Source organism: Trachemys scripta, chromosome 15 (genome assembly GCF_013100865.1).
Source record: "Trachemys scripta elegans isolate TJP31775 chromosome 15, CAS_Tse_1.0, whole genome shotgun sequence".
NCBI classification, from domain to species: Eukaryota; Metazoa; Chordata; order Testudines; family Emydidae; genus Trachemys; species Trachemys scripta.
In genome coordinates this window covers 31075287-31097018 of record NC_048312.1, presented here as the reverse complement: position 1 = coordinate 31097018, position 21732 = coordinate 31075287, and the positions used below count along the sequence as shown (strand labels likewise).

The window sequence follows — 21732 nt, the reverse complement described above, 5'->3', positions numbered from 1 at the left end:
GAAACTATCAAAAGCTTTGCTAAAGTAAAGGAATAACACGTCCCTTGCTTTCCCTACATCCACAGAGCCAGTTATCTTTTCATAGAAGGCAATTAGTCATCATGTAGTCTACAGTAGTGGTGTCCTACATGTGGCCCTCATGACTCTAAACTGTTACCCAGAAGAAGTTTAGAAGAAAATAAGTATTTGAAAGCAACTGAGCTGTGTCCTGTGATTTTTTGAACTACAGTGTTTGAATCAGCCCATATGAAGAGGAGCATGGTGGCACCACCTCCTTAACTGCCTCTCACTGCTTCCCATATAACCCCAGCAGCAGCTCTGGTGCATGTGAGTTGAAAGCACTGAAGACTGCTGTTCCTTCCCTGCTGCAGCTGCTCATCAGCTTCCCTGAAGGCCACCAGCTGCACTGCAGGAGAGTATGTCTGGTGTTCCATTGCCTAATTCTTGCCAATCTGTGAGTACCCCAGAGAGAGCAGGATAGTTCTGACTGATCCTATGGGAGCTACTAGCAAAGGATGGCTCCGCCTTCACAATACAAACTACAGTTAAGCAGGACAGCACACGGAAAGAGAAAAAGAGAGTCTGAGAAACAACATCCTGATTTTTTGCCTCCGTTCTGGCACAAATCAGAGCAGCCTGGGGTATGTTCTAATTTATAACAGCTGGGTATGGTCCCTATGGTGACAGAGCATGCCTGCCCCGCACTGGTACTGCAGGGGTTAACTCCTCCCTTTGGGACAAGGAGGCACTGCCCCATCAGCCCTGCTGGGCACGCTCCAGCTGGAGACCAGATATAAAAGGGAGCAGCCCAGCTCATTCCGGGTGGACTGCTGAGAAGGGAGGACACACATTGCAGGCTCCAGCCCAAGAACTGCCGAGGCCCCTGGTGGCAGATGCCGGAGGTGCCAAAGCCCAGGCGGATGCCCAAAGAGTGTCAGAGCTGCTGAGAGCTGCACAGGCTGAAGAGCCCACAGACCCTGGCAACATCTGGACCACTGCACTAGGTACAAGGTAGGAAGTAGCTCAGTGGGACTAGTCATTGTGCCAGGTGGCATCAGCGTGCTTAAGTCATATTCCCTGCTGCCAGGGCCCTGAGCTGGGACCCGGTGGAGCAGGGAGGGCCCAGATCCCCCTACCCTAGCCACCACCACCCCCAAGTGGTGGCCCACTCCCGCAACAGAGCACTAGGCCACTCAGACCTGCTGAAGAGGGCAGCCATATTGACTTTGGCTGCTGGGACACAAAGAGATATTGACTCCGGCCAGAAGGCCACCCTACCCCGATAGGGAGGCTGGCCTCGGCAGTGGTCCCCGGCCGGCCGGAGCAGCCGCAGTCCGCTGGCCTCGACAGCGGTCCAGAGCCGGCCGCAACAGTTGTGGTCCATGACCCCCAGCAGCTGGTGCCACTGGCCCCTGGTGCCCCACCCCCAACAGTGGTCCCCTGGCCCCCCTTAGCAGCAGCCCCCCCAATGCCCCCCCCCCCCCAGGGGGCCCGCCCCCCCCCCCCCCCCCCCCCCCCCCCCCCAAGATGTAATCACAGGTATTCCTAGTATAAGTCATGGACAGGTCACAGGCCATGAATTTTTGTTTATTGCCCATGACCTGTCCATGACTTTTACTAAAAATACCCATGACTAAACTGTAGTCTTATATATAGACTCTGGCCATTTGGCCATGCAGCCCACACCTGAGGGCTACCATCTAGACTTTGGCCATTGGGTCACACTGCCCGGAAGGAGAGGGCAACCATATTCACTTTGGCCATTAGGCCACACTACCCCGAGCTCCAGTGTGATCACGCAGATTTAGCCGTGGGGCGACAACAAATCTTACCACATTCCAAAAGGGGATGGGGCGCACCTGCCCTGCGACAGTCCCCAAGAGACAACGAGGGAAACAAATATGCGGGCATTACACCCACCGGGAACGCCATCACATTAGGTGCATCACCAGTAATGATGGGGGTTCAGCTTCCTTTGTACCATCTGAGGGATGCAAAAGGAGAAAAGTGGGCCAGAAAATCTGTCTAAAGGTATTGACTGTAGTCCCTTGACCTTTCTGAATTAATATGATTGACCCTCTGGCTGAAAAATCTGAACACAACTTGTTTACAAATCTGCCTACAGAAACCCATTTCCGTGTTCAATCACTATGATCAGAAAATTACTATGATCAGAACTGATTTAGCAGTTCTCACTGCTAAAGATCAGATGAATTAAAGAGTGAGCAGGTTTTCAATAAGGTGTCATATGCCTGGAAACAAGCAACATATTTCTTATAGACTAGAAGTAGGATTCTGAACTGAAAAAGATTTGGCTGTAAAAATTATCAGCAATACTCTGAAAATGAAACCTTGTTTCTGTGAACTTTAGTCTTTTCTTAACAGACAGCTTTGTTGGATTTCACTGATGTCAATCCACACATCATCCCACATTCCAGGGCAATTCAGTACAAACTGAGATTAGCACAAACTGTCCAAAGAAATCCATTCTCTCTCACACAGGACCTGAGTTAATCTTCCCTGATTAGTAGTTGAATGGAGTAAAAGTTCCAGTCTGGTTTAACTACAGTTAGCAAATCTCCAGTGGTTTACTGTGGTTTAATAACATTTTCCCCAAATAGGTCCTCACTATTCAAGAAAACATGAGGCCTGGTCTACACTACAATTTTAGGTTGAATTTAGCAGCAGTACCTAGATTTAACCATGCACCTGTCCACACGACGAAGCCCTTTTTTCCGACTTAAAGGGCTCTTAAAATTGATTTCTTTACTCCATCCTCCGAGGGAATTAGCGCTGAAATCGGCCTTGCGGGGTCAAATTTGGGGTAGTGTGGACACAATTCGACAGTATTGGCCTCCATGAGCTGTCCCAGAGTGCTCCATTGTGACCGCTCTGGACAGCGCTCTCAACTCAGATGCAATGGCCAGGTAGACAGGAAAAGTCCCGCAAACTTTTGAATTTCATTTCCCATTTGGCCAGCGTGGCGAGCTGGTCAGCACAGGTGACCATGCAGAGCTCATCAGCAGAGGTGACCATGGAGTCCCAGAATTGCAAAAGAGCTCCAGCGTGGACCGAACGGGAGGTACGGGATCTAATTGCTGTATGGGGAGATGAATCCGTGCTACCTGAACTCCGTTCCAGTAAACGAAATGCCAAAACATTTGAAAAAAATCTCCAAGGGCATGAAGGACAGAGGCTATAACAGGGACTCGCAGCAGTGCCGCGTGAAAATTAAGGAGCTCAGGCAAGCCTACCAAAAAAAATAGAGAGGCAAATGGCCGCTCCGGGTCACAGCCCCAAACATGTCGCTTCTATGATGAGCTGCATGCCACTCTAGGGGTGCAGCAACCACTACCCCAACCCTGTGCTTTGACTCCATCAATGGAGTAGAACGTAACACAGAAGAGGGTTTTGGGGACGAGGAAGATAGTTCACAGCAAGGAAGTGGAGAAACCGGTTTCCCCACCAGTCAGGATCTGTTTCTCACCCTGGACCTGGAGTCAGTACCCCCCAAACCCACCCAAGGCGGGCTCCTGGGCCCTGAAGGCAGAGAAGGGACCTCTGGTGAGTGTACCTTTGTAAATATTATACATGGTTTAAAAGCAAGCGTGTTTAATGATTAATTTGCCCTGGCATTCACGGCCAGTACAGCTACTAGAAAAGTCTGTTCACGTGTCTGGGGATGGAGCGGAAATCCTCCAAGGACATCTCCATAAAGCTCTCCTGGATGTACCCCCAAAGCCTTTACAAAAGGTTTCTGGGGAGGGCAGCTTTATTCCGTTCTCCCTAGTAGGGTTAATTCGGTTTGTGCTGCATGTTAACCCGGAAACCGCAGCCCCTCCTTTTAAATTGCCAACCCATTTTAAATGGCCAACCCAACGGCCACTTGGTATGGGAAAAGAGGGCACTGCTGTTTGAAACCATTCCCATGTTATGAAGGTTAAAGAAGCCAAAAGACTGGCTTACCATGGCTGCCTGCAAGCCGAATTCTGTTGCCCGGCCCTCCGTGAGTGATCTCTCACACCAAACCAGAGGCAAAATGTGACCTTGTAACGAAAGCACATGTGCTATGTAATGTTAACAGCAAGGTTTACCGTGAAAGAGTGTACCCATTGTTCTATAAAATGTGTCTTTTTAACTACCACTCTCCCTTATTTTTCCTCCATCAGCTGCATATGTTTCTCCTTCCCAGAGGCTACCGAAGATTAGAACGCGAAAAAAATGCACTCGGGATGTAATGTTCTCTGAGCTCATACTGTCCTCCTACACTGACAGAGCACAGAAGAATGTGTGGACGCAGACAATGTCAGAGTGCAGGAAAGCACAATATGAACACGAGGAGAGGTGGTGGGCTGAAGATGATAGGTGGCGTCAGCTTGCTGACAGAAGGCAGAAGTCAATGCTCAGGCTGCTGGAGGGTCAAACTCATATGCTCCAGCGTATGGCTGAGCTGCAGGAAAGGCAGCAGGAGCACAGACCACCGCTACAGCCCCTGTGTAAACAACCGCCCTCCTCCCCAAGTTCCATAGCCTCCTCACCCAGACGCTGAAGAATGCGGTGGGGGGGCCTCCGGCCACCCAGCCACTCCACCCCAGACGATTCCCCAAGCAACAGAAGGCTGGCATTCAATAAGTTTTAAAGTTTAGTGTGGCCTTGTCCTTCCCTCCTCTCCCACCCCTCCCGGGCTACCTTGGCAGTTATCCTCCTATTTCTGTGATGAATTAATAAAGAATGCATGAATGTGAAGCAACAACGACTTTATTGCCTCTGCAAGCGGTGATCGAAAGGGAGAGGGGAGGGTGGTTAACTTACACGGAAGTAGAGTGAACCAAGGGGGGGAGGGGGTTCATCAAGAAGAAACAAACAGAACTTTCACACCATAGCCTGGAAACTGGTTTTCAAAGCTTCTCTGATGCGCACCGCGCCCTCCTGTACTCTTCTAAACGCCCTGGTGTCTGGCTGCGCGCAATCAGCAGCCAGGCGATTTGCCTCAACCTCCCACCCCACCATAAAACATCTCCCCCTTACTCTCACAGAGATTGTGGAACGCACAGCAAGCAATAATAACAATGGGAATATTGGTTTCGCTAAGGTCTATCCGAGTCAGTAAACTGCGCCAGCGCACTTTTAAACGTCCAAATGCACATTCTACCATCATTCTGCACTTGCTCAGCCTATAGTTGAACAGCTCCTGACTACTGTCCAGGCTGCATGTGTATGACTTCATGAGCCATGGCATTAAGGGGTAGGCTAAGTCCCCAAGGAAAACTATAGGCATTTCAACATCCCCAACGGTTATTTTCTGGTCTGGGAAGAAAATCCCTTCCTGCAGCTTTTGAAACAGACCAGCATTCCTGAAGACGCGAGCGTCATGAACCCTTTCTGGCCATCCCACGTTGATGTTGGTGAAACGTCCCTTGTGATCCACCAGTGCTTGCAGCACCATTGAAAAGTACCCCTTTCAGTGCCAAGATAGGGATATGGGTTCCATCTATCGCCCCACCACAGTTAGGGAATCCCATTCCAGCAAAGCCCATCCACAATGGCTTGCACATTTCCCAGAGTCACTACCCTTGATAGCAGCAGCTCTTTGATTGCGTTGGCTACTTGCATCACAGCAGCCCCCACAGTAGATTTGCCCACTCCAAATTGATGCCCGACTGACCGGTAGCTGTTTCGCGTTGCAAGCTTCCACAGGGCTATCGCCACTCGCTTCTCAACTGTGAGAGCTGCTCTCATCTTGGTATTCTGGCGCTTCAAGGAAGGGGAAAGCAAGTCACAAAGTTCCATGAAAGTGCCCTTACGCATGCGAAAGTTTCACAGCCACTGGGAATCGTCCCACACCTGCAACACTATGCAGTCCCACCATTCTGTGCTTGTTTTCCGGGCCCAGAATCAGCATTCCACGGCATGAATCTGCCCCATTAACACCATGATGTGCACATTGCGGGGCCCGTACTTTGTGAGAAGTCTATGTCCATGTCATAAAAGGGCAGACAAAGAAACAGTCACAAGTTTTTAAAGTGCTTGTGCACAAATGCTAGAAGTCTAAATAATAAGATGGGTGAACTAGAGTGCCTCGTGATAAAGGAGGATATTGATATAATAGGCATCACAGAAACCTGGTGGACTGAGAGCAATCAATGGCACACAATCATTCCGGGGTACAAAACATATCGGAAGGACAGAACAGGTCGTGGAGGGGGGGGGAGTGGCACTATATGTGAAAGAAAATGTAGAATCAAATCTTAAGTGAATCTACATGTTCCATAGAATCTCTATGGATAAAAATTTCATGCTCTAATAAGAATATAACATTAGGGATCTATTATAGACCACCTGACCAGGACAGTGATAGTGATGATGAAATGCTAAGGAAAATTAGAGAGGCTATCAAAATTAAGAACCCAATAATAGTGGGAACATTTCACTTCAGGACGAAATGCAGAGATAAAATTTCTCGATACTTTAAATGACTGCTTCATGGTGTAGCTGGTACGGGAACCCACAAGGGGAGAGGCAACTCTAGATATAGTCCTGAGTGGAGCGCAGGAGCTGGTCCAAGAGGTAACTATAACAGGACCGCTTGGAAATAGTGACCATAATACAATAGCATTCAACATCCCTGTGGTGGGAAGAACATCTCAACAGCCCAACACTGTGGCATTTAATTTCAAAAGGGGGAACTATGCAAAAATGAGGGGATTAGTTAAACAGAAGTTAAAAAGTACAGTGACTAAAGTGAAATCCCTGTAAGCTGCATGGGCGCTTTTTGAAGATACCATAATAGAGGCCCAACTTCAATGTATACCCCAAATTAAGAAACACAGTAAAAGAACTAAAAAAGAGCCACCGTGGCTTAACAACCATGTAAAAGAAGCAGTGAGAGATAAAGACTTCCTTGAAAAAGTGGAAGTCAAATCCTAGTGAGGCAAATAGAAAGGAGCATAAACGCTGCCAGATTATTTGCAAGAATGTAATAAGAAAAGCCAAAGAGGAGTTTGAAGAACGGCTAGCCAAAAACTCCAAAGGTAATAACAAAATGTTTTTTAAGTATATCAGAAGCAGGAAGCCTGCTAAACAACCAGTGGGGCCCCTTGATGATCGAGATACAAAAGAAGTGCTTAAAGACGATAAAGTCAGTGCGGAGAAACTAAATGGATTCTTTGCTTCAGTCTTCACGGCTGAGGATGTTAGGGAGATTCCCAAACCTGAGCCGGCTTTTGTAGGTGACAAATCTGAGGTAACATTAACAAGTCACCGGGACCAGATGGCATTGCCCCAAGAGTTCTGAAAGAACTCAAATGTGAAGTTGCGGAACTATTAACTAAGGTTTGTAACCTGTCCTTTAAATCGGATTCTGTACCCAATGACTGGAAGTTAGCTAATGTAATGCCAATATTTAAAAAGGGCTCTAGAGGTGATCCCGGCAATTACAGACCGGTAAGTCTAACGTCGGTAAAGGGTAAATTAATCGAAACAATAGTTAATAATAAAATTGTCAGACACATAGAAAACCAAACTGTTGAGCAATAGTCAACATGGTTTCTGTAAAGGGAAATCGTGTCTTACTAATCTATTAGAGTTCTTTGAAGGGGTCAACAAACGTGGACAAGGGGGATCCAGTGGACATAGTGTACTTAGATTTCCAGAAAGTCTTTGACAAGGTCCCTCACCAAAGGCTCTTACGTAAATGAAGTTGTCAAGGGATAAAAGGGAAGGTCCTTTCATGGATTGAGAACTGGTTAAAAGACCGGGAACAAAGGGTAGGAATTAATGGTAAATTCTTAGAATGGAGAGGGGTAACTAGTGGTGTTCCCAAAGGGTCAGTCCTCGGACCAATCCTATTCAACTTATTTATAAATGATCTGGAGAATGGGGTAAACAGTGAGGTGGCAAAGTTTGCAGATGATACTAAACTGCTCAAGATAGTTAAGACCAAAGCAGACTGTGATGAACTTCAAAAAGATTTCACAAAACTAAGTGATTGGGCAACAAAATGGCAAATGAAATTTAATGTGGATAAATGTAAAGTAATGCACATTGGAAAAAATAACCCCAACTATACATACAATATGATGGGGGCTAATTTAGCTACAACGAGTCAGGAAAAAGATCTTGGAGTCATCGTGGATAGTTCTCTGAAGATGGCCGCGCAGTGTGCAGAGGCGGTCAAAAAAGCAAACAGGATGTTAGGGATCATTAAAAAGGAGATAGAGAATAAGACTGAGAATATATTATTGCCCTTATATAAATCGATGGTACGCCCACATCTCGAATACTGCTTACAGATGTGGTCTCCTCATCTCGAAAAAGATATACTGGCACTAGAAAAGGTTCAGAAAAGGGCAACTAAAATGATCAGGGGTTTGGAATGGGTCCCATATGAGGAGAGATGAAAGAGGCTAGGACTCTTCAGCTTGGAAAAGAGGAGACTAAGGGGGGATATGATAGGGGTATATAAAATCATGAGTGATGTGGAGAAAGTGGATAAGGAAAAGTTATTTACTTATTCCCATAATACAAGAACTAGGGGTCACCAAATGAAATTAATAGGCAGCAGGTTTAAAACAAATACAAGGAAGTTCTTCTTCACGCAGCGCATAGTCCACTTGTGGAACTCCTTGCCCAAGGAGGTTGTGAAGGCTAGGACTATAACAGCGTTTAAAAGAGAACTGGATAAATTCATGGTGGTTAAGTCCATTAATGGCTATTAGCCAGAATGGGTAAGGAATGGTGTCCCTAGCCTGTTTGTCAGAGGATGGAGATGGATGGCAGGAGAGAGATCACTTGATCATTGCCTGCTGGTCCACTCCCTCTAGGGCACCTGGCATTGGCCACTGTCGGTAAATAGGATACTGGGCTAGATGGACCTTTGGTCTGACCCAGTACGGCCGTTCTTATGTCCTCATCACTCTCGTCACCATGCTGCCGTCGCCTTCTCGCCTGGTTTTGCTTTTGCAGGTTCTGGTTCTGCATATACTGCAGAATAATGCACCTGGTGTTTACAGTGCTTATAATTGCCGCGGTGATCTGAGCGGGCTCCATGTTCCCAGTGCTATGGTGTCTGCGCTGAAAAAAGGCGCAAAACGATTGTCTGCCGTTGCTCTGACGGAGGGAGAGGCGACTGATAACATGGCTTACAGGGAATTAAAATCAACAAAAGGGGTGGCTTTGCATCAAGGAGAAACACAAACAACTGTTGCACAGAATGGCCCCATCAAGGATTGAACTCAAAACCCTGGGTTTAGCAGGCCGTTGATTTCACGGAGGGAGGGAGGAGCAAATGAATACAAATGAATAGAAAACAAAACTGGTCTATTTCTTGTTTTGATCCACTCCATCTATCTTATACATCTTAGGCTGGCAGCAGATGGTGCAGTACCACTGCTAGCCATTGTCATCTCCTGGCTGCTCGCCAGAAGATGGTGCAGTACGACTGCTAGCCATCGTCATTTCCTGGCTGCTCACCAGAAGACGGTGCAGTACGACTGCTAGCAGGACTGAGTCTCCAGGACGCGAAACTTAAAAAGGGAATGATCTGGCTGAGTCACTCCCATGTCTGCCCAGGCACCCCTGACCGACCTCACCGAGGTCGGCTAAAAGAGCAGCCAGGAGTATGACGTCGATGGCTACCAGGCGTAATGCACCGTCTGCTGCCAAAAGGCAATGAGCTGCTGCTGTGTAGCAATGCAGTCCCACGTCTGCCAGCACCCAGGAGACATACAGTGACGGTGAGCGGGCTCCATGCTTGCTGTGGTATGGCGTCTGCACAGGTAACCCAGGAAAAAAGGCACGAAATGATTGCTTTCCGCCAACTTAATGCACGTAGAGGATTTTGTGTGGGGACACACACAATCGACTGTAAAAAACTATTTCTAAAAAAACGACTTCTATAAATTCGACCTATTTCGTAGTGTAGACATACCCTGACTCTCAAGTTCAAATCCCTATTCCTAGACAGCTGGTTGCTAGTAATCTTTGTTCTTAAAAATAAAACTTCATTCTGTGGCTCACCAGTTCTGCTATAAAGTTTTCAAAGTATGGGGCTATCCTTTCTACTGTAGCGGTATTTCTGTTAATTTCTGACAAAGTAAGGTGTTTATGTTTCTCCTATTACCTTCTCCATCTGCATGTCCTGGCTGAAAGAGCAAGATGCCTAGTAAAGTTTATAATCTCGCATTTAAAGATATGTAAAGATATCTGCTTAGTGCTGAGAGCAAAGGAAAGTAGGAGAGAAAGAAAAAGGGAAAGAGAGAGAGATCCCAGTATTTAATACTCTTTCCCTTCCTTCCTTTCCCAGCACCTGAATTTCATTATTTTGGTATTAACATAGAATTTGTACTGCCCCAAAATTTCCAGTGTAATACAGATTTTTGTTCCAACAACCCGTAAGTGCACTGTAGAAGTTGCAGGTAGGAAACTGAAGGTTTTGATAAAAAAAAAGTGGCAAGATGGGGGCATTAAGCACTCCAGGAGATGGTTTGGGTTTTTTTTATCTAATGCCATGTCTACACTAGCAAGCTTACAATGGCACAGCTGTACCAATGAAAACCTCTCCCGCTGACATAGCGCTGACCACACTACCCCTTAAGCTGGCAAAACTTATGTCACTCAGGGGGGTGGGGTTTTTTTCCACACCAATGAGCAACATAAGTTTTGTCGACATAAGTGGTAGTGTAGACATGGCCTAAGAGGCAGGTGAGACAGCTGACACTGGGCAGAGGACAAATCTTTTACCTTCCACCATGAGGGCAGAGATGACTTGAAAATATTTTTGAGAGGGGGCTGAATTTCCAGTTTTCCCTCCCAGCAACCCTTAACAGTAACTGTCCTACTGCCCTCTCCCTGATGTCTACCACTGCATCTAAAATTTGCTAAATGATTCTGCAAAACTGTTCAGCAGTGAAATGGTTAGCACTACTGACATTTATGTTGCCATCTTTAGATTTCTCTGTTAATACAGACTCAGGAAAACTATACTGGTTCACATTTGGAAGATTTTTTTTCACAACCAAAAGGGCTAGAAAACTTTTTTAAAGTGAAAGATTCTGGAGAACAAGTCTGTGGTATCAAGTATCAGGGGGTAGCCGTGTTAGTCTGTATCTACAAAAACAACAAGGAGTCTGGTGGATGCATCCGAAGAAGTGAGGTTTTAACTACGAAAGTTTATGCCCAAATAAGTCTGTGGTAAGTTCCGCAGCTGCAAAAAAAACTACTGGATCCTACCCAATGTCTTAGGATGTTGACCTTAGTTTGCCTCTTTTATTTCATGAACAGACTAATCAATCATAGCTGTGGAAACCAGCAGCAAAACTTGTCTAGATAAAATCTATAAACTTACCAAATAGTGATAGGTAACAAATGAGTCTTCTTTGTCCCAGCAAGTTTCAGATGTTGCTTTTCTGACACTTCACATTAAAAGCTGCAAAATCAAAGACTGTACTTTAAAAGTCTTCAATCAAAAAGGCATTTCTTTTTTTCAAAAACAGGATATTAAACAAACTCAATTACCACACAACTCTTCCCAGTTTAAAAATGAAAAGTCAACAACTGCTAGCTACTGCATGAGACCTCATAATTAGCCAGATCTCAATATACCTGAATGGGGGTGAGGTAATATCTTTTACTGGACCAACTTCTATTGGTGAAAGCAACAAGCTTTGAAGGGGTAATACAGATTTATGAAGCACACAGGGTTCCCGTTAAAGTCTGACTCTTGGAAGGGAATGGGTCAGAAAAGTTGCCCATAAGGTATCTCAACTGTTTTTCAACCCTCTTCCCAACAGGGAAGTATTAGAAGATATTATTCAGTAACAGACTTTTAGAAAGCTAGTATCTACACCAGACTTGCAACAGATTTGGCTTTTTACAAAAAAAAGTCAAATTAAGAAAAAAACCATTAATGGGAGAGGACGTACTGCATCAGATCGGTGGCCATCTAATCTGTTATCTTCTCTTTGACCAGGCCTAGTACCAGATGCATTACAGAGAGTGTAAAAAACCCCAAGTGGACAAGTATCAGAGGGGTAGCCGTTGCATCCGACGAAGTGGGCATTCACCCACGAAAGCTTATGCTCCAATACAATCTGTTAGTCTTAAAGGTGCCACAGGACTCTCTGTTCCCAAGTGGACAATTATCTCCATATAAGAAATTTCTTCCTAATCTCAATTTTTTTAAGTTACCTAAAACTGTGCAAACAGATACCTTTGAAAGTATTAATGTAAAATATTTTTGCCCCAACTATGCAAAAGCCCAGCCTTTATAGGGGTGAAAGGTCTAATTTGCCTCATTCCTATCCAATGACTTCACCTCGTATCCACAGGCATCTTTCATCACATTTGAATGATTACTCTGACAACTGAAATCACATGAGGCTAAAAAACTGTATGCTAAATTGAATACCGGACCCCCAAAATTAAAACTCCTGTCTGAAACCAGCAATTTCTAGAAGAATGAAAGTAACCAAACAGATGGCATACCACTTCCACGCACCTAGTGAACTACTTGTGTTGTTCTTTACAATAACTTTTAAACCACCCTAATGGCATGCCAGAGGCATATGAGCCAGGAAAATCTAAATTAAACAGAAATACCATTCCACCAATGGTAATAGTCTATCAATGTGATATTCTATCAATGGAGATATACCCCTCAATCAGATTCAATCAGATTCTAGTTAAAAATCTCTATTTTCTTACATATGTATTGTCTAAATTAGTTGGTGCTTTACAACCGGAAAGAATAAAAAAAGAAAATAATACTTCCAGTACACAAAAAACAGGGATCTCTAATTTTAGGTCTGAGGTGCTGGGAGGAGAACACTGAAAAATAAAATGACAAACATAGGAGCAAAGTCTATCAAGCGCAAGGAGTTTTAAAACAGTATGTAGTCAATATACTTTAGAGAAGAACACAGACTTACATTAACTTTCAGCTACAAAAAAAAAAAAATCTTGCCCTATCAATGTTTTATCTTGATAGTAGATACAAGAAAGGATAAATGTGCCACTAATAATCACAATTATTAAAACAAACAGGCTAAAGTAGGATACAGAGAAACTGTATTTTATTATGCCTTGCACAATTGAGCAAAACTGCAGGTTAATTTCCAATTCCAGAGTCTTTATGATTGATGATGGTTAGCAGTGACATATGAAGCAAAAAGAACACGACCTGATTACCAAGTAGCAAGCCAAGCTTACTGCACAAAGCTCAGTTTTACAGTTGCTTAGTTGCACAAAGCTTGGTTTGACATGGAGACCGACCAAGTTTGTTACAGAAGTTTATTTCTGGCAGTATTTGGAAACTACTTCATGACAGATTCATTAGCATTCCTCTGTAAAGCTGCTGGTCATAGATAAGCAGCTAAAATGTTATCACTTCCTAAGTCAGCAACTTGGTCCAAAAAACAACAAGCTATACCAGGGGCAGGCAAACTTTTTGGCCTGAGGGCCACATCGGGTTTCCGAAATTGTATGGAGGGCCGGTTAGGGGAGGCTCTGCCTCCCCAAACAGCCAGGCATGGCCCGGCCCCCGCTCCCTATCTGCCCCCACCCCCCCGCTTCTCACCCCCTGACAGCCCCTCTGGGACTCCTGCCCCATCCACCCCACCCCACCCCATTCCATTCCCTGTCCCGACCGCCCCCGGAACCCCCGCCCCATCCAACCCCTCCTCTCATTCCTGACTGCCCCCCCGGGACCCCTGCCCCATCCAACCACCCCTTCTCCCTGTCCCCTGACCTCCCCCAGAACCCTGCCCGACTGTCACCTGCCGCCTCATCCAACCCCCCCGCTCCTGATTGCCCCCCCCCGGGACCCCTATCCCCATTCAACCCCCCTGTTCCCCACCCTCTGACCACCCCAACCCCTATCCACACCCCCAACCCCAACTACCACCCCAAACTCTCCTGCCCTCTATCCACCCCCACCCCCTGCCCCCTTACCACGCTGCCTGGAGGTGCTACAGCTGTGCCACCCAGAGCCCAGGACAGGCAGCCACGCCGCCCGGTGGGAGCCAGCCACGCCATGGTACAGCACAGACACTGGGTCAGGCCGGGCTCTGCAACTGTGCTGCCCCAGGAGCTCACAGCCCTGCTGCCCAGAGCATTGCACCAGCAGTGCAGTGAGCTGAGGCTGCAGGGGAGGGGGAATAGCAGGGGAGGGGCTGGGGGCTAGCCTCCAGGGCCAGGAGCTCAGGGGCCAGGCAGGAGGGTCCCGCGGCCCGGATGTGGCTATACTTCTGGGCTATACCAAGAAACACCACTCTGAATTAAGCTATCATCTTACAAATACCAACCAGCAGAGAGGGTAACAGTCTCAGTTTCTGATGTATGAGAGTGATTGGATATACAGTATTCTTACAGCTGGTGATTTATTTTTAACATAATAAAGTTTATTTAAATAATGTCACATTTGAAATTAATACTGACAGATTCTCTCTGGCACACAAGTTCCATTTGACCCAGGAGATGAAAGGGCCAGAAAACTAGTTTCAGCTCCCAAATTCTAAACGCCAGTCTGTGCTGGTCCCACCCCAACTAGAGTTAGAGCACCTACATGGCTGCTTTAAGTTATACCATTAAGGACACTATAGCAGTGGAGAATAGGCATAACTCCACTACTTACCCTCCCCTGATGCTGATCATATCTATGATATGCCCCTAGATTGGGACAGAGGGCGGATGGCATAGGAGCCAGCTGGGTCCGCTTCATGCCATCAAGAGAATTTCCTGCTGGCCATTTCCAGATTCTGGCCTTTTTGCCCCACCTGAGTGGCATAAAGAAGCCACATCTCATTTGATACTCTAGTCTATAATACTGTGATAATGTATAGTACACTGCTATGGATTGGTATGTCTCAACTATGTTAAAAATGGGGATGTGTTAATTTCCTACATGCACACTGTGGCCAGGTGATGACACACTTAAAATATATGATTTAATTATCATGAGGCTAAAACTTCAGAGATAGTCTCTTATCATCTGCAATACATAGGCACAATTGAATGCATAAAAAAGGGCATGATTGTACAAAACCTTACTCACCTGCAGAAGTCCAACTTCAACAAGTACTGTCAATGGCTTCAATGGGATTGTTCGTATGAGCAAGAGTCTGTAGGATTGAGCCCTAAAAAGTTAAAGATGACTTGTAAAGGAAAAGAAATAAGTTTGTTTCTCTCTTGTTTTTCTTCTTTCAGATATATAAAGAAGTTATGAAAGACTCACCCTCACCCACCTGCCAAACTGTTTTTATTCTAGTTATTTATTACATTTAGAAATTTAGGTCTTGTTTGTCATGTTTTTCCTGGAAGACTCTATAGAGAACTGAAGAAATAGTAGCATTATGACATCACAAACACCATGGAAGTGAACTATGAACAGATGGAATTTTTAGTTAATCATTCCTTTGTTAACATCTATTTAATTCAAATTCTGACAAACTGTTGGGAGAAAAGATATCTTAGTTAAAAATTTAACCCATCTGCCTAGGGTAACCAGATGTCCTGTTTTCAAAGGTACAGTCCCATGTTTTGGGACTTTTTCTTATATAGGTGCCTATTACCCCCCACCCCCGTCCCGTTTTTTCACAGTTGCTATCTGGTAACCCTACATCTGCCCTGTCAATTAAAGGCCCGGGAAGCTCCCAATCCACTTCTCTGAACCTCCAAAGAAACTTCCAGCAAAAAATCAAAAGGCAAGATTTTACTTTCCTAATATTTACAAGGCAAGACAAAGTGAGGGGAAGAGCTTTTGGAGGAAAAAAAAAAACAACAAACCCAAATCTTGTTTAGCCTTCATCATGAAGAAGCAAAAAAGAAGATGCATAATTTTGTTTCTTTCTTTGACAATCATCTTTAAGAAAGGGTTTGGGGGTTTTTTGCTTGCTCAAGTATAGCATTTCTGCTTTCATTGCGCCATGTTATGTTGCAACCTAATGTTATGTAAATATGGTTTCATATAAGAAGTTCCTTATTTTGTTCTTATTTTTAAATACTTTAATGGAGTGGCTCACACACACACACATCCCTTGGAAGTATGGTAAATGGGCACCTCCCCCCTTTCTTTTTGTCCATGTAATGGCACACTTGCCACTTTTTCTCCTTTGTTTGTCCACTTTGTTTTCCTTACTCTCAACTTTCCCTCTTTTCTGTTTATTTCTCCCCTGCTCTTGTTTCCTTTTACTCCTATTCCCCTCACAGCTTCTTATTCCAAGTCCTCAAAACATCAGAAGGTTACATATTCCTTGGAATGGTGAAAGCTCTGGAATTGGGCTCCATGTGGTCTTGTGGCTGAGCTGAAAACCACAGCAGCAGATAAGAGACCCTTGAATCTGCAGGCCTATACCCAAGAGTTTCTCCTGCAACTGGATATATTGAGGCTGCTATCTAAAGAAAACCCTAAAACACATAGATAGGGAGGGAAAGTAGGAGGCTTTCCAGGAAATAGTTACTATTTTATTCCAGCACTGTTCTACTCTGTGATGCACCTCCCTGGATTAGTTAGGGAGTTGGTTTCCCAGTTTAGAAAATAGTGTCCATTGGGCCAGTAGCTAGACATATACACATGAACAAATCGGGTGACAGAGAATGAACAAAGAGCATTCAGCCACACTGCATTTCCTCCTCCAAACTCAGGTTTTAGGCAATTTCTGTAACTCAGATACTACCTAAAGAGCCTTTTACTTCACTTGGATTCCTGTCTTTCTACAAAATTTCCTAGATGATCAGCTTCACCAAGAAAAAAATATATTTTATGTCTACAAATTCAAGAGCTTTTACAAGGTTTTGTCTTGGTGAAGCCTCTTTCAACAGTTACTCAAGATTAAATCCAGGCATTGCTAATCTCAAAGCATTAGTGGTGACTGATTTGGCTCTCTGTAGAACTCTGTGAAAATGGAGATATGATTGTTTCCTAAACTCCCAGCAATTCCTAGTTAGGGTTGGGCATTAATCCACATTTTTAAAAAAGTCATTTGATTAATATGATTATCTTGATTTATCTTTGCACTCTGGTTGAAATTTGAGATTACCTCTCACATCTCCCTAAGAAATGGAACTCAGAAGTAACTGCCAATGGAGAAAATTCTGAAGTCTCAGGCAGCAAGCAAAGATTCAAATGAGAGAAGAGTCAGACAAAAGCACAGCCACTGTCATATTATCTAACAGCTAGAAGCAGTTTGAAATTTATCATTGCAATGGAAAGGGAGAGCAAAGGCAGAATCCTTCATTAGAAAGTATCTATATTTTTTCCAAATTGATAATCTGCCGCAAATAATCATATGCTAAACAATTATTTCAGCCTTAAATGGGATTACACTAAGATCCACTTTACTTTGATACTTTAGAGAAAAACTCTATTTGGAGTTAAGACCCCGTGTACCAGGATTCTCCTGCATCCATCTCAACACTGGGGAAAACACCCCAACAGCTTCAAGCTTCCATTAGGGCAGAAAAATGGAAGAATCTTTCACTTCCCCTGTGAAATTTCACATCCTCTCTCATGATTTGCGGTTTTCATTGATTCAATACTTTAGAAGCCAACAGAATATTGTATTGTGAATGTGAGCAGTTGTGTACAAAGTGGGATATAATTTCCCTGACACGCACTGCCGATCCACTGGGCACTGGAGGTCTAATTTACTCTTTTTTAATCTATTCTGTTGTTTCTCCTTTTCCCTCGTCCTCTATTCTATTCTGTGTTCTCCCTCTCTGCTCTCTTCACACTGTGTTGGCATTCTGAGCCTGGGGATGTCACGTAGGAAAAGTTTCAGAACTGTGTGAGTAGTTCTGAGCTGTAGACAGGAGAAGAGGGGATCTGAACTTAGCGTATAGGTATATAAATGTTTTTGAGCACATGGTGATTAGGTTGGAGGGAACTGAAGGGGTTTGGGAAGACTCTAAGGTGAGAAGAGGACAGGATGGGTTAATAGGGGCAAATGGAGTCAATTGGCGATCAGTGGGGGGTGGGGAGGACCGACAGAAACAATTAAAGGACAAAGTGGGGCAGAGCTTAAGATGAAGGGAGAGAGGTAAAAGTATGAGAGAAAAGTAAAGGAGTGGAAAGAGGGACAAACACTTTCTCCCACCCTGACCGTTATTGTGTAGTGTCCCAGCTTTGCATTCTGAGAGGGGAAGGAAGATGGAGAGGAAAGACGATACCCCTTTTTCTTCCCACTTCTCCACCAACCTCCCTCATTCCCCACCAAAGTAGTTCCCTGTGCCATCCCTGCCCCCAACCACAGTGTCTCACTTTTTCTCTCTAAAAATATGATCAACCTATAGAGCAGGATCAGGGGAGGAGGGAGGAGCAGCTTGCTACTTGCAGGCCCACTAGTAACCATTGTCTTTTCCATCTCTCCAATACCACTCTTCGTGTCCTCTTCCACTCTGTGTCCTCTTCCGTTCTGTGAACTGGATGAACATAGAGATTTACTAAAATGCTTCTCTCTGCAGTAGCAGCATGCAGTGCATACCAGAGCAGACTTCCTGTAGCTTTTATTTCACTTGAACCCAGAAGTGGGACTAAAACAAAGTAACCCAATATGATATATCTGAAAATGAACTAAATTAAGAATGCTGGGCCTCTGAAGCCACTTTGTTCTGAGGAGTCCTCTGGACTTTGTTAGTACCTGGTGCTAAGTTGCCTATAGGAGCTTTCCTCATAGAGCTATTTTTGTGAGGATGGGTTTAGGCCAAGTTTTTAAAAAAAATGGTTGCCTACAGTTAGGGGCTTATAAATGTATATTCAGGCACCTAAATAAGTGGCCTGATTTTCACAAATGCTGAACAACACATAGCTCACATTTTTACAGTGGTACAATCTCAGGCTATTACTTACATTACTCAATGGATAAGGCACACTCTTCTAAGTTAGAGGGTTAGGAATGTTAATCATTTCAAGCGATGTGATTGAGCACTGGAACTTTATAAAGCTGTCAATCACTCTGGATGTTGCTTGCACTGTCCCTTTTTAATTTCAATTAGAGTCTAAGGGGGAGAGAAAACTGTTAAGATTTGGTGAACCACTGCAATTTGTTTAGTGTGTTTGCATGGTATAGTGCACCTATAAGATGATCAATAAATAATATGCTAAAACATCACAAAGTGATTTACAGAAGATGCATAATAATTTAATTGTACAGTCAAAGTTACTGTTAGGGACGTCCAGTGTTCAAAGTAACTCCGCTTCCTAGAGCTGTTCTACAACATGTGAAGTAATCAATCACCCTATAACTCATGCTGTATACACAATAGACATATGTACTTTGCGTCCTCTTCTAGCACACTCTAATTATTCTTTTTAAATAAGGACACAACCAGGTTTCCAGTAAGGAAAAGCTTCCTCTTTAAGAACTAATCATATCTTGGTTTACCAACTCTGGCCCTCTGAATGAAACTGAACAATCTGACCTCTGATCTCTTTTTAAAGTGGGAGCTAATACAGCTAGTTTTTAAATATTCAGATATGCTAAGAAATATTGTAAAAATATTTTCTAGGATAATGAAATTCATTACTGCACTTTCCTAGTGTAGTATTTTCCTTAGTATTTTTCTAATTAATTTTCTCAGTGGACTTCTTCTGTGAAAATCTGTACCATCCATCAAATTAAAGAATACTTTCTCAACACCTCCGTGAAGAAGCTTGAACAAACAGATGAGCATGACTTGAAAATTAAGCTGGCTGTATCAGACTGCGGTGCTGCTTAGTGAAAGAGAAATTCCACAACTGAAGGTCCACTACTGAGAATGTCCTGCCCTATCATTCCGCAGTACGAATCTGGGGACAGGTAGTTTGAGTATGACAACTGCTGCCAAATGTCAAGATAAAACAAGGAGAGAGAAAGGCAGTGTTTCACGTACCCGTTGCAGATACTCAGCTGGTATAAATCCACTTATACCAGCTGAGAATCTGCATTTCAATACCCAAACCATAGCAGGATTTATAGTTCAAAATCAACACCCTGAATTACACTCGGAAACAAACTGAATGCCAGTACAATCCATACACCTCCTGCTCCCTGCATGGAACTGTTAAGGAAGTACAGAGCTGTCTTTTGTACCAGAAAAATCTTCTAAGTTGTCTTCAGGTATAGCCAGCCCCATCAACAGCACGTTTCAGTGATGCAACTTGGAGCTGACAAAGACATCTGACTGGAGCAAGGACCATAACAGAAAGAAAAGGTTGCCACTGTCTGTAAGCATAGATGGAAAAAGTATGCTTGACCTGGCCAAAGCCACTACAAAGTATTTACATAGTACTGTGCATTTACATTGTTTTAGTCACAATCACAATACACAGACAAGAAAGCTGGATGAAAAGCAGTCAAAAGCTAACAAATGAAAAAAAACAGTTTGGATTCTCTTTTCATAAAATTTTAAAACAAAAATTCTCTCTTCCCTTGCATTAGTTAAGAGTCACTTTCACAGGGAAAAAGTTAGTAGAAACAGCCAGTAAGTGTGAAATCACAAGAGCATCTACCATCCTGATTAACTTAGTAGTAAAATTTTGCATTTTGGAAATTAACCAAGCAACAGGCTGGTTCTATTAAGATCCCTAAAACCATTCTGTTTGCTAGAAATCAGTCCAAATACCTGTTCCATAGTGTCATCCACCCTTACAATAAAAAGGCCAAGAGCCCACCATCACTTGCTTGGCCTGCTTTAATTCTAAATGCCCTGCAGGAACATTTCTTTTAACCAGAAGTATCTGTTATCTCCTTTAAACAGAAATGTATGCATGTGACCTTGTCATATATAAGCATACAAGGAAAAGTTTTTCATAAAGACAGTGTCAACTTCTGTTTTTCTTTTCTGATATAGCACTCTTTAAACCTGTCCTGGTTATTTTTTTAACCCTGTTACACACACACACACACACACACACACACACACTTTTTCTGCTCCTCTGCTTCTCTTTGAAAGATCTTTAAGACAAACCTGAGAGCAATATCAGCTCAAGTTAACTGTGCTAAGGCTAACCAGTTTTCTTTTCTCGCTGTGCACAAAGCTGCCTGCTGCTTACTTGTCACCCTACAGCTTCAGTTTAAACTCTGCTGCTGCTATCACTGGTAAACAACCCCTCTTGCAGGCTGAAAGAAAGGCATGCTCTATCATTAGTTAAACTTACTACACACAAAATGCACAATGGAAGGAAACTGAAAAAAGAAAAATAAGTGCTTTTTTTTCTTTCCCATCTCTTTTATTTACAATAATCTTACAGTTTACTTGCAATAGGAAAAAGTACAACATTTTCAGATGCAAACGTCACAAACTGACTATATCATTTTTAAATAACAAATCTGGATGTGGAATTCTTCAACCAAAATACACATTCAGTAGGTACTGCAGGTAAAAAACAAAATAGTTATCAGTAGTCAACAATTTAAACATACAAGGGACCCTATAAATGACAACATAGGCAGAGAAAGGGGAAATCATTTGTACCTATAATAATATACAAACATCTGTAAACTGAGCTAAATTAATTAAGTCAGGAATTTAGACTGAACAGAGTATCAGTGTAAAATCTAAATTTTCTGGATTCAGAAAACGTAATCAAACCTTTAATATTTAAACAGTTTGTGTATGTGTTCCATTTCTGTGGGAATGGAATTAAGGTAAGTTTCCAAACCTTCCAATGGTACTTTTAAAAAGTGTGTTTAGGGCACCTTTGCAAAATGCATATTTATGTACTCAAATTTACATATGTGGATTCAGTTTAAGTGATTC

The 21732-nt window shown here is 43.7% G+C and overlaps 1 protein-coding gene across 10 annotated transcripts in view; it reads right to left on the bottom strand.

Annotated features, from left to right (window-relative positions):
* Positions 1-21732, bottom strand: part of MTMR3 (myotubularin related protein 3) — a 208749-nt gene that overhangs the window by 139131 nt on the left and 47886 nt on the right. For 6 of the 10 annotated variants that reach the window (XM_034790894.1, XM_034790900.1, XM_034790901.1 and 3 more), the window contains exons 2-3: positions 15050-15131; positions 11345-11425 (exon numbers count right to left, since the gene is read on the bottom strand). The exons of 1 other annotated variant lie outside the window; for it this stretch is intronic. The gene's annotated coding sequence lies outside the window, so the exon portion shown is untranslated. Of the gene's footprint in view, positions 1-11344; positions 11426-15049; positions 15132-18253; positions 18415-21732 lie in introns of all 10 variants that reach the window. 3 more of the 10 variants (XM_034790895.1, XM_034790897.1, XM_034790896.1) reach the window with 3 other exon arrangements.